At 41.9% G+C, this 13,440-nt stretch overlaps 1 long non-coding RNA gene across 1 annotated transcript; it reads right to left on the bottom strand.

Moving 5' to 3' along the window:
• Positions 1 to 1,399: 1,399 nt before the first annotated feature.
• On the bottom strand, positions 1,400 to 10,431 carry LOC123744715 (uncharacterized). The gene is made up of 2 exons (XR_006771123.1): positions 4,750 to 10,431; positions 1,400 to 3,173 (listed from the first exon to the last, which is right to left on the bottom strand). It is a non-coding gene; the product is annotated as an uncharacterized lncRNA (long non-coding RNA).
• Positions 10,432 to 13,440: the final 3,009 nt, after the last annotated feature.

Below are 13,440 nucleotides of genomic sequence, written 5' to 3'. Positions count from 1 at the left end.
GTGATATTCAAATCAGTTTATTTGTCACATGCGCTGAATACAACAGGTGTAGACCTTACAGTGAAATGCTTACTTACAAGCCCTTAACCAACAATGAGAAAACAATTTAAGAAAAATACCAAAAAAAATAAGAAATAAAAGTAACAAATATTTAAAGAGCAGCAGTAAAATAACAATCGCGAGGCTATATACAGGGGGTACCGGTACAGAGTCAATGTGCGGGGGCAGTTATTCGAGGTAAATGAGGGAATATGTACATGTAGGTAGAGTTATTAAAGTGACTATGCATACATAATAACAGAGAGTAGCAGCAGTGTAAATCAGGGGGGGGGTGGGGTGGGGGTGGGGGGGGCAATGCAAATAGTCTGGGTAGCCATTTGATTAGATGTTCAGTAGTCTTATGGCTTGGGGGTAGAAGCTGTTTAGAAGCCTCTTGGACCTAGACTTTGATCTCTGGTACTGCTTGCTGTGCGGTAGCATAGAGAACAGTCTATGACTAGGGTGGCTGGAGTCTTTGACCATTTTTAGGGCTTTCCTCTGACACCGCCTGGTACAGAGGTCCTGGATGACAGGAAGCTTGGCCCCAGTGATGTACTGGGCCGTACGCACTACCCTCTGTAGTGCCTTGCAGTCGGAGGCCGAGCAGTTGCCATACCTATATACCAGTCCTTCACAATGCCGGGGCTGCACAACTATCAAGACAGAGTAGTTTAAGGTTAGAGCCGTTGTCCTCCATAGCTCTGGTGTGTGCTATTTGTGTCATTACCACAATTTGAATTGTGATAATGTGATTGCATAGTCCTTCGCTTGTTATTTCTGTTGTCTAACACATAACCCTTTCCTTCTCTCTGTTACAGAAACCAATTTACACGATTCACCATCATTCTCTGTGAGTCTCGCTATAAAGTTAAGAAGTGGGTTGATCTCTGTGAGATTGTCTAATTCCCTCTGACTGAGGAAGGGTCAGTGTGATGTAGTTTTATTTATTTTTATTTTTATTGAACCTTAATTTAACTAGGCAGGTCAGTTAAGAACAAATTCTTATAAATTCGTATATACCCACTTGATGTACAGATAAACCCACTTTTTGTACAGTTACCTGGGCGTTTTCCTCTCCCTGTTTACTCTGTTACATCTCTACAGAATCTACAGAGGGGTTCTGCAGTGCCAGACAGCAGGTACCTCCAGGGCTCCTTTCCCAACATCCAGATTTGTCCCCCTGTATCTATCCAACATCAGACATCCATCAAGATGCATCATGCTCCTAAATCTCATCTACCATAACATTCTGGTTAATTAAGTCTTTTCTAACTAAATCTTCCCTAAATGATTTTCAGTTGTAGGTGTGGTGTCTTAACTAATGAAGCAACAGTTATAACAACATTCATCGGTCTTTGTACTTGGCGACTTCAACCTCCCGACGTCTGCCTTCGATTCATTTCTTTCCAACGCTCTCTTTCCCCTCCTTGCCTCTTTTGACCTCACCCTTTCCCAATCCCCTCCAACTCACAAGGTAGGCAATACGTTTGACCTCATCTTTACTAGAGGCTGTTCTCCTACTAATCTCACTGCAACCCCCCTCCAGGTCTCTGATCAATACTTTGTTTCCTTTTCAGTCTCCCTATCCTCCAACCCTAACCACTCAGCCTCTACCCAGATGGTCAAGCGCCATCACAATCTTCACTCTCTCTCTCTCCCTCTACTCTCTCCTCTTCTATCCTATCTCCATTCTGCTAAATCCTTCTCCCTCCTGTCTCCTGATTCTGCCACTTCGACCCTACTCTCCTCCCTTTCCTCATCCTATGACTCGCACTGTCCCCTTTTCTCCCGACCAGGTCGGCCCTCCCCTCCTGCTTCGTGGCCAAGTGACTCGTTGCGAGTTTACAGAACAGGGCTGCAGGCAGCTGAGCAAAAATGGAGGAAAACTAAACTTCCAGAGGACCTATCATTCTTTCACTCCCTCCTACCTACCTTCTCTTCCCAGGTATCAGCTTCTAAAGCCACTTTCTACCACTCTGAATTTCAAGCTTCTGCCTCTAACCCTAGTAAACTCTTTTCCACCTTCTCCTCCTTCCTTAATCCCCCAACCCCTGCCCCTCACTCCTCCCTCTCTGCGGTCCACTTTGAAAAAAGCTTGACGACATCCGCTACTCATTCACTCAGCCTATTGAGTCCACTGGTCTCACTCACATAGAAGTACCCTATGCCTTGACCTCTTTCTCCCCACTCTCTCCAGATGACATCCTGCGACTAGTGAGGTCTGGCCGCCTGACAATCTGCCTGCTTGACCCCATCCCCTCCTCCAGACCATCTCTGGAGGCCTTCTCCCACTCCTCACTTCCCTCACTTCCCTCATCAACTCATCCCTGACCACTGGCTGTGTCCCCTCTGACTTCAAAATGGCCCGAGTTGCTCCCCTCCTCAAGAAACCAACACTCGACCAACATCTGACATCCAAACAACATCTGACGTCAAAAACTATAGACCTGTATCCTTTCTTTTTTATCTTTCCAAAACACTTGAGCGTGCTGTCTCTGATCAACTTTCTCGTTATCTCTCTCAGAACAATCGTCTTGACTCTAGCCAGTCAGGCTTCACGACGGGTCACTCAATCGAGACTGTTCTTCTCTGTTACGGAGGCTTTCCGCACTGCCAAAGCTGACTCTTCTCTGTTCTCATCCTCCTAGATCTATCCGCTGCCTTCGACTCCGTGAACCATCAAATCCTCCTCTCCACCCTTTCAGGGATGGGTATCTCAGGCTCTGCAGACTCTTGGTTTGCATCCTACCTGGCAGGCCGCTCCTACCAGATGACGTTGAGAGGATTTGTGTCTGCACCACGGACTCTCACTACTGGTGTCCCCCAGGGCTGTGAGATGTGGTTGTCCCACCTAGCTATCTTAAGATGATAGCACTAACTGTAAGTCGCTCTGGATAAGAGTGTCTGCTAAATGACTAAAATGTCAAATGTAAATGGGGCCTTTAGGACCATTTAGTGTCAGCTATACAGGACTAGATGGGGGACATGCCAACACATAGCCTCCTCTGATACAGATACTTTCCTCTCTTTTGAGCTTTGTCTATGTCTATAATAGTCTCACAAAAAAAACGTTGAATAACGGCCTTTCTCATCCCTGGCTTGCAGCTCTGCCTCCACCAACTCCTTTAGCCCACCTGAAAATAAACCAAACATGCTGCATGTTATAATACAACACAAACAAAGGTTTAGGGTTGCAGAGGGCATAAAATCTCCCATCTGAGGAATGCGATTATGAAATCAGCCACTATGCAACCTGCCCAAAACTTTAAATGAAATCTAATTCGCTTCTGTGGCCGAGCTACAGCTGTGTTTGTCAGACCATGAGACATTATGAAAAACGGTCTTCTTACAAAAATGCCTGTGGCGTCCAAATGGTTGGTGTTCAAAGATGTTTTCCATTTTGCTCTACGACCCCACAGTCAGTAACGCTAAAGTGCGCTAAAACTAAACGCTAAAACTTCTGTCTGTGGTGTCCAAACTGTTTGAGCTACAAACTATACTGAACAGAAATATAAATGCAACATGTAAAGTGTTGGTCTCACGTTTCATGAACTGAAATGAAAGACCCCCTCCCCCCAAAAACAAATGTATGCACAAATGTGTTTACGTCTCTGTTAGTGAGCATTTCGCCTTTGCCAAGATAATCCATCCACCTGACAGGTGTGGCATATCAAAAAGCTGATTAAAAAAACAGCATGATCATTACACAGGTGAACCTTGTGCTGGGGACAATAAAAGGCCACTCGAAAGTGTGCAGTTTTGTCACACAACACAAAGTCACAGATGTCTCAAGTCTTGAGAGAGCGTGCAATTGGCATGCTGACTAAAGGAATGTCCACCAGAGTTGTTGCCAGAGAATTGAATGTGAATTTCTCTACCATAAGACGCTAACGTCATTTTAGAGAATTTAGTATTTCTGTCTGTAATGAAGCCCTTTAGTGGGGAAAAACTCAAAATAGGAGGGTAAATATGAACGTTTTCTTATCTCCTAGATATAGAACAGACACTTCAAAACCGTATTCCTTGTGATCCATTTTTTGACTGTCTTTTTTGGCATTTATGAATGTGTTATTCAAAGAGTTTCTATGGGCTATAGTAGTGAAGGCCAAATTCTATATTTTATCAAATAATAATACCTAAAGAAGTTCTACAATTCTAAATCAAATAGCGAAACAAATCCAAATGTTAGCTTTGAGTGGGGAGGGGGAAACTGAAAATGTGTTGTTATTGGCAGAGAGGATTGGAACTCTCTTTCTTATTGGTCTATTACATAACTTATCACATGGTGATGTCACCATGGAAGGCCAAAACTCCCTCCCACCCAAAACAGGCTGAACTTTCAGGCAGCCTTTTCAAACAGCTCTTACACTAAAAGTCCACTGTCAGTCATCATTTTCACATTTTCTGAGTATTATTCCAACCCTAATGTGTAGAAATATATATATATATAACACAGGACCATCACGTTTTTGACTGCATTGGGCCTTTAAGATCTTGTTATCGAGTTATTTAGTAGTACTTTTTTTACAAGGGGTAGCCTGCCATCTTGTGGTCGGTTTCTGCAGTTGCAGTTAGTGTCTTGTTCATTTTGGGTACTCTACCTGGGAACATAGAGAGTGCACCTGATGGAGTCTTTATTCCCAGCCTCGGCAAGCAAATCCTTATTAATGATGATGATGATAGGTTTTGTGTGCGTTTGTGTGTGTGTACCTTTTACGGCAGCTCCTTCATTAGGCTCGGCGTATCCCAGTCCCTTAGTGATGACGCGACAGATGATTCCTCCATCCTCCCTTGTAACTCAAACAGCTCCATCTAACACACACAAACAAAATATTCATTTAAGCGCTCTCACAAAGTCACACATGTCAATGTTGACTGAATGTGTAGCTAAAAAACAAACTCTCTCAATCCCTCACAGACAGACCTGGAAGACGTGGTTGGGGGGTATCTTTGGGGGGACTGCCGTAGTCGTACTCTGGTTGTACTTCTTTCATAGTAACCACTCCCAGGTATCACAACTTGATTGCATGACGCACACACACACACACACACACACACACACACACACACACACACACACACACACACACACACACACACACACACACACACACACACACACACACACACACACACACACACACACACACACACACACACACACACACACACACAGACACACACAGTGACTACACCCAGGTCCAACACCTTGATTGCCTGGCCCACACTAACACACAGACACACTTGAGACACACACACCCTTGCCCAGCTCGAAAGATAACTTATTTCCTTGTTCAAGGCTAGAGTAAAACAGGGTTTCATCCAGCAGCATGCCAACATAGTCCCCCACCTTGTCCCCCACCAAACACCTTGTCCCCCACCAACAAACACCCTGTCCCTGTGCTTCACTAACTACAGAGGGAAGGGAGGGAGAGAGAGAAAGAGAGACACTGAAGGTTAGTTCTGCTGTAGCAGTGTATTGGATGGTCAGCAATACACAATAGAATCCCCTTACATTTTTGCTTTTACAGTTTTTTCTGTTACTTATACATTTTACACACATTTTACATACACGGTACATTTTTTGTTACAGTTACATAACAAAGACATTTAAAAAAAAATATATACAAACAACCTACCTAGTGTTTTCAATAATAACTATTACCGATTATGAGCTTTATAAACCCAGTGCTCTGCTACTCTCAGCCCATCCCACCAGTCTCCAAAGACCACCCCTTTTTGAGTTCCACACGCAAGAATATTGTATAATAATTTCAACTGAAAAACTTGCAGTTGAATCAAGTGTTGTTTTGTGTACAGTTTATATACCGTGTGCCATGGAATTGGTACATCAGTAAAACATTTTTGCTACCTGAATGGCACAGCTGTCAACATTTTTTGTCCTCAAATGAAACTGGTATATTTTTCTATTTATGCCAATCTTTTTCAGACAGTTTTGGTCTTTAATATATAGCAGACTAACACATTCTCTACTTTGTCCCCCTTCCACTTGCCTCTCCATTTTTGCAGTAATGCTGCAATCAGTTGGTTGTAAGTTTGGACTGAGCAAACACTCCCATATATTTTCAATAGCTGCATGTGTGACATAAATCCACCATTACTACTCATAATATCCTTAATATATATAATACTTTTTTTCAAATGTCCATCATGTAGTTTTTTTTAGCAATTAGTATATTTGAGTTTAACCATAATATTTGTTGTAATATTTGTTCTATCTTTTCTGGAGGATACAATTTAAATTGTAACCAGCTTTGTAAGGCTTGTTTCAGAAAGGGCGATACTTTGAACAAAGTTTATTTTTCAATTAACCAAAAAGTAGAAGTTGTAATCTGTAAAAAGACAAAACAAAATGAACACAGGTTGAGCCTTTCTTAGTAATCTACTGGAGAACAAGTTCGGGTTTAAGTATAATTTATGTATGAGTGAAGCTTTTAGTGAGAGGTTTAATGCTTTAATATTTCATAATTTCAGTGCCTAAAACTTATATTCATTATATAAATAGGCACTTTAAATTTGTCTGGCTTAGTGTTCCAAATAAAGTGAAATATTTTATGTTCATATGATTTAAAAAAAATCATCATCTGGAGTAGGCAATGCCATAAGTAAAGAAGTAAAACTCTGATATGACTAAAGAATTGATCAGTGTGATTTACCTCTCCAATGTTGCAGAATCTTGTCTATTTTTGCAAATTTTCAATAAAAATTTGTTGTGGTAAGTTCATCTATATCTTTAGGAATATGAATACCAAGTATGTATACTTTGCCATCAGCCCATTGTATTGCTAAACTACATGTTAATGTAAGAGTTGTATCTTTTATAGATCCAATACGTAATATGGTGTATTTATTATAATTTGATTGTAGTCCAGAGAGGCTAGAGAAGTGATCTTCAATGAGACCGGGCAGGGATCCAGATTGCATACATCGACACTTTTGTTTTAAAGCCCTGGATTTCTAACCCCTTGAGATGTTCTTGATGGATCTGATTTTTATAGCTAGCATTTCAATAACCATAAGAAATAGATATGGAGACAGCAGACAGCCTTGTTTTACTGCTCTTGACAGTTCAATACTTTCTGAGATGTAACTATTATTTACTATTGTACACCTGGGGTTGCTATACATAACTTTAATCCAGTGTATAAGAGATTCATCTAAATTAAAATAGTCCAGGCAATTATGTATAAATTCTAGTGATACTTTATTAAAAGCCTTTTCAAAATCTGCTATAAAGATCAGGCCTGGTTTATTTGATGTTTCATTTTGTTCTATTGTTTCAAGTAATTATTGTATATTATCTCTCCTGTTTCAGTAATAGTGAAATCAGACCTCCTTGTTGAGTAGTTGACTATTTATATAGGAGTAGTTAGAACATGCTAATAGTGTATCTTTAAGTACATAAAAAAGGTTTGATATATCTCTACTGGCATGCCATCAAGACCTGGGGTTTTTCCCAGACCAAAAGTATTTAATTGCCTCAAGTTCCTCCTCTGTAAGTTGGCCTTCACACAGGTCTTTCTGTACATTTGTTAATTTTACATTATTATTAGGGGGGGAAATCCTTACAGTTAACATCATTCAGTGGAGATGGAGGAGAATAGAAAGAAAACATATGCTTAAAATATTTTGCTTCCTTTTTCAAAATCTAATTTGGTGGATCATGGATGACTCTGTCATTCGTAATGGGTTTCTGTAACTTCTTTTTGGTAGCATTTCGATGTTGTGCATTTGTCCCCATTTTCCATCCAGTTCTCTTTATTTTTGTAATAAATTACACTTGATCGTTCATGAATAAGTTCCTCAAGTTCTTTTTGTTTTTCCTCTAACCTCTATAGTACTGTTTGTATTGCCAGCTACCTGTGCAGTTAGTTCCTCTATTTCCTTTGTTAGTCTAAACTTTTATATATTGTTTTATATATATTTTCTTTTACCACTTTTTCTCCCCAATTTCATGATATCCAATTGGTAGATACAGTCTTGTCCCAACGCTGCAACTCCCCTATGGACTCGGGAGAGGCGAAGGATGAGAGCCATGTGTCCTCCGAAACACAACCCTGTCAAGCCATATTGCTTGTTGACACACTCCTCGCTTAACCCGGAAGCCAGCCGTACCAATGTGTCGGAGGAAACACCATCCAGCTGGCGACCGAAGTCAGCCACAAGGACCCGGAACGCCACAAGGAGTCACTAGAGCACGATAGGACAAGGAAATTCCATCTGGCCAAACCCTCCCCTAACCTGGACGATGCTGGACCAATTGTGCGTCGCCTCATGGGTCTCTCGGTCGTGGCCGGCTATGATACAGCCTGGGATTGAAGCCGGCTCTGTAGTGATGCCTCAAGCACTGCAAAGCAGTGCCTTAGACCGCTGCACCACTTGGAAGGCAGTCTAAACTCTTTTGACCGAAACTGCTTTGTTTTAAAGATGAACATTGCATTGCATGGCCTCTGAAGACACATTTGGAAGGGTACCATACAGTAAGGGGATCTGCTGTACCTGTATATTGTGGGTGAAAAATTCAGTTATAAATGATTTTGTCTTAGTTAAGAACAAATTGTCATCCAGTAGGCCTTGATTACATTTCCATTACCCCGTCCACATGGAAATTCTGTAAGAATTATGTGGAGGCTAATTAGATGGTGGTCCGATCGCATTCTGTCTCCTACCAATACTTTTTTAAACTTTTGGTGCCAGAGAGAATAACACAATCAATTATTCAAGATGGCTAGCTTGATTAAGTCTCCTCCATGTATATCTCACTAGGTCTGTTTTTTTTGTTGCCTCCATATATCCACTAGTACTAACGTGGGGCGGTAGGTAGCCTAGTGGTTAGAGCGTTGGGCCAGTAACCGAAAGGTTGCTGGATTGAATCCCCGAGCTGACAAGGTAAAAATCTTGAACAAGGCAGTTAACCTGCTGTTCCCCGTTAAGCCGTCATTGTAAATAAGAATGTGTTCTTAACTGACTTGCCCAGTTAAATAAAGGTTAAATAAAAAATAAAAAAATGTGTCCATGATATTTGTGATCTCCTTAAGGGCGTGTGGTAGTGTTACTAGTACTTTGGACTGCAGTTGTGTTCAGGTCTGGGGCTTTGGGCTCTAAAACTGCAAGAAGTGAAATGATTTGTGTGATGTGGGAACTGTCGGATGAGACAATGAGAGTCTTCAGCATGAGGGACAGTAAAGGTAAATCATAAATACTACATGAAGATTACAGTGGGTTGTGATGAACAGCCTACTTGATATCTGAAGACAATGAGAGTCTCAAGCATAAGGGACAATAAAGGTAAATCATAGATACTACATGAAAATGGCAGTTCAAAAATCATTGTATAATAAAAATAAATCCCTGTGACATCTCACATTCATAACAGTAACATATAAAAACATTTTAAAATCGTTTCACACGTTAACACACACCACACACACCTACAGCTGAAATACGTTTAGGGAAGATTTACTGAGAAAATACTTAACCAGAATGTTATGGCGGTAGATGAAATTTAGGAGTATGACGCATCTTGATGAAGTTTGGTTGTGTGATGTTGGGTAGATCAGGGGGGAGGACTTTGGATGTTGGGAAAGGAGCCCTGGAGGTACCTGCTGTCTGGCGCTGCAGAACCCCTCTGTAGATTCTGTAGAACTAGAACGGAGTAAACAGGAAGTGGGGAGTAGAACGGGGAGGCAGAGGGATGCAATAGAGAAAACACACAGGTAACAGTAGATCAAGTGGGTATATGAAATGGGTAGTTTTAGTCATCTTTACTTAGCTAACTAGCTACCTTGCAGTACAAATGGGTCACAGGAATAGTTGAGATGGACTATGGTCCCTGGGTTGTTTCTAATCACTGCAATCCACAGCAAATACTTGCATAATTCAAGGCACACAATTAGATAGTAAGACATAAAGTTAGATTACTATTAACTTACTTTAGCTACGTTAGTAGTTGTACAGTTCCCTATCATTATGTACAATAACAGTGTTGTAAAAACTAGCTAGCAGGATAACATTTCCATTATTTATAAGTGTCATCAGCAGCTGAAGAGATGCAAAGCTTACCAATCAGAACAAGCTCCGCTCAGGAAGGTAGCTAATGCTTACAGGCCCTTCCCGATAGAAAGAAACCAGAACAAAATGTAGAATTCTATATACAATGGCAAGAAAAATTATGTGAACCCTTTATAATGACCTGGATTTTTGCATAAATGTGTCATAAAATTTGATCTGATCTTGATCTAATTCACAACAATGGACAAACAGTCTGCTTAAACTAATAACACACAACTTATTGTATTTTTCTTGTCTATATTGAATACATATTTTAAACATTCACAGTGTAGGTTGGAACCCCTAGGCTAATGACTTCTCCAAAAGCTAATTGGAGTCAGGAGTCAACTAACCTGGAGTCCAATCAATGAGACAAGATTGGAGATGTTGGTTAAAGAAGCCCTGCCATATAAAAAACACTCACAAAATTTGAGGTTGCTATTCACAAGAAGTATTGCCTGATGTGAACCATGCCTCGAACAAAAGAGATCGTAAAAGACCTAAGATTACGAATTGTTGATTTGCATAAAGCTGGAAAGGGTTACAAAAGTATCTCTAAAAGCCTTGATGTTCATCAGTCCACGGTAAGACAAATTGTCTATAAATGGAGAAAGTTCAGCACTGTTGCTACTCTCCCTAGGAGGGGCCGTCCTGCAAAGATGACTGCAAGAACACAGCGCAGAATGCTCAATGAGGTTAAGAAGAATCCTAGTGTCAGCTGAAGACTTACAGAAATCTCTGGAACATGCTAACATCTCTCTTTATGAGTCTATGATACGTAAAACACTAAACAAGAATGTTGTTCATGGGAGGACACCACGGAAGAACCCATTGCTGTCCAAAAAACCATTGCTGCACGTCTGAAGTTCACAAAAGAGCACCTGGATGTTCCACACCGCTACTGACAAAACCACATCCCAACTGTAAAGCATGGTGGAGGGAGCATCATTGTTTGGGACTGCTTTGCTGCCTCAGGGCCTGGACAGCTTGCTATCATCGACAGAATAATGAATTGCCAAATTTATAAAGACATTTTGCAGGAGAATGCAAGGCTATCTGTCCGCCAATTGAAGCTCAACAGAAGTTGGGTGATGCAACAGGACAACGACCCAAAACACAGAAGTAAATCAACAACAGAATGGTTTCAACAGAAGAAAATAAGCCTTCTGGAGTTCCCAGTCAGAGTCCTGACCTCAACCCGATTGAGATGCTGTGGCATGACCTCAAGAGAGTGGTTCACACCAGACATCCCAAGAATATTGCTGAAATTAAATAGTTTGTAAAGAGGAATGGTCCAAAATTCCACCTGACTGTCGTGCAGGTCTGAGCCGCAACAACAGAAAATGTTTACAAACTATTTAATTTCAGCAATATTCTTGGGAAGTCTGGTGTGAACTGCTCTCTTGAGGTCATGCCTATATATATATATACACTGCTCAAAAAATAAAGGGAACACTTAAACAACACAATGTAACTCCAAGTCAATCACACTTCTGTGAAATCAAACTGTCCACTTAGGAAGCAACACTGATTGACAATACATTTCACATGCTGTTGTGCAAATGGAACAGACAACAGGTGGAAATTATAGGCAATTAGCAAGACACCCCCAATAAAGGAGTGGTTCTGCAGGTGGGGACCACAGACCACTTCTCAGCTTCTATGCTTCCTGGCTGATGTTTTGGTCACTTTTGAATGCTGGCGGTGCTTTCACTCTAGTGGTAGCATAAGACGGAGTCTACAACCCATACAAGTGGCTCAGGTAGTGCAGCTCATCCAGGATGGCACATCAATGCGAGCTGTGGCAAGAAGGTTTGCTGTGTCTGTCAGCGTAGTGTCCAGAGCATGGAGGCGCTTCCAGGAGACAGGCCAGTACATCAGGAGACGTGGAGGAGGCCATAGGAGGGCAACAACCCAGCAGCAGGACCGCTACCTCCGCCTTTGTGCAAGGAGGAGCAGGAGAAGCACTGCCAGAGCCCTGAAAAATGACCTCCAGCAGGCCACAAATGTGCATGTGTCTGCTCAAACGGTCAGAAACAGACTCCATGAGGGTGGTATGAGGGCCCGACGTCCACAGGTGGGGGTTGTGCTTACAGCCCAACACCGTGCAGGACGTTTGGCATTTGCCAGAGAACACCAAGATTGGCAAATTCGCCACTGGCGCCCTGTGCTCTTCACAGATGAAAGCAGGTTCACACTGAGCACGTGACAGACGTGACAGAGTCTGGAGACGCCGTGGAGAACGTTCTGCTGCCTGCAACATCCTCCAGCATGACCGGTTTAGCGGTGGGTCAGTCATGGTGTGGGGTGGTATTTCTTTGGGGGCCGCACAGCCCTCCATGTGCTCGCCAGAGGTAGCCTGACTGCCATTAGGTACCGAGATGAGATCCTCAGACCCCTTGTGAGACCATATGCTGGTGCGGTTGGCCCTGGGTTCCTCCTAATGCAAGACAATGCTAGACCTCATGTGGCTGGAGTGTGTCAGCAGTTCCTGCAAGAGGAAGGCATTGATGCTATGGACTGGCCCGCCCGTTCCCCAGACCTGAATCCAATTGAGCACATCTGGGACATCATGTCTCGCTCCATCCACCAACGCCACGTTGCACCACAGACTGTCCAGGAGTTGGCGGATGCTTTAGTCCAGGTCTGGGAGGAGATCCCTCAGGAGACCATCCGCCACCTCATCAGGAGCATGCCCAGGCGTTGTAGGGAGGTCATACAGGCACGTGGAGGCCACACACACTACTGAGCCTCATTTTGACTTGTTTTAAGGACATTACATCAAAGTTGGATCAGCCTGTAGTGTGGTTTTCCACTTTAATTTTGAGTGTGACTCAAAATCCAGACCTCCATGGGTTGATAATTTGGATTTCCATTGATTATATATATATATACAGTGCCTTCAGAAAGTAGTCATACCCCTTGACTTACGCCACATTTTGTTGTGATACTGCCTGAATTCAAAAGGGATTAAATATATATTTTTCTCACCCATCTACAAAAAACATCCCATAATGACAAAGTGAAAACATGTTTTTATACATTTTGTATATTTATTGAATATGAAATACAGAAATATCTCATTTACATAAGTGTAAATATCTCATTTACATAAGTGAGTCTTTCTGGGTAAGTCTCTAAGAAATTTCCACACCTTGATTGTGCAACATTTGCCCATTTTAAAAATGATTCAACCTCTAAAAATTGGTTGTTGATCATTGCTAGACAACCATTTTCAGGTCTTGCCATAGGTTTTCACGTAGATTTAAGTCAAAATTGTAGCTCGGCCACTCAGGACAATTCACTGTCTTTTTGGTAAGCAACTCCAGT

This window comes from Salmo salar, chromosome ssa09 (assembly GCF_905237065.1).
Source record: "Salmo salar chromosome ssa09, Ssal_v3.1, whole genome shotgun sequence".
Taxonomy (NCBI): domain Eukaryota; kingdom Metazoa; phylum Chordata; class Actinopteri; order Salmoniformes; family Salmonidae; genus Salmo; species Salmo salar.
The sequence above is the reverse complement of the archived record's forward strand: the minus strand, read 5'-3'. Positions and strand labels throughout refer to the sequence as shown.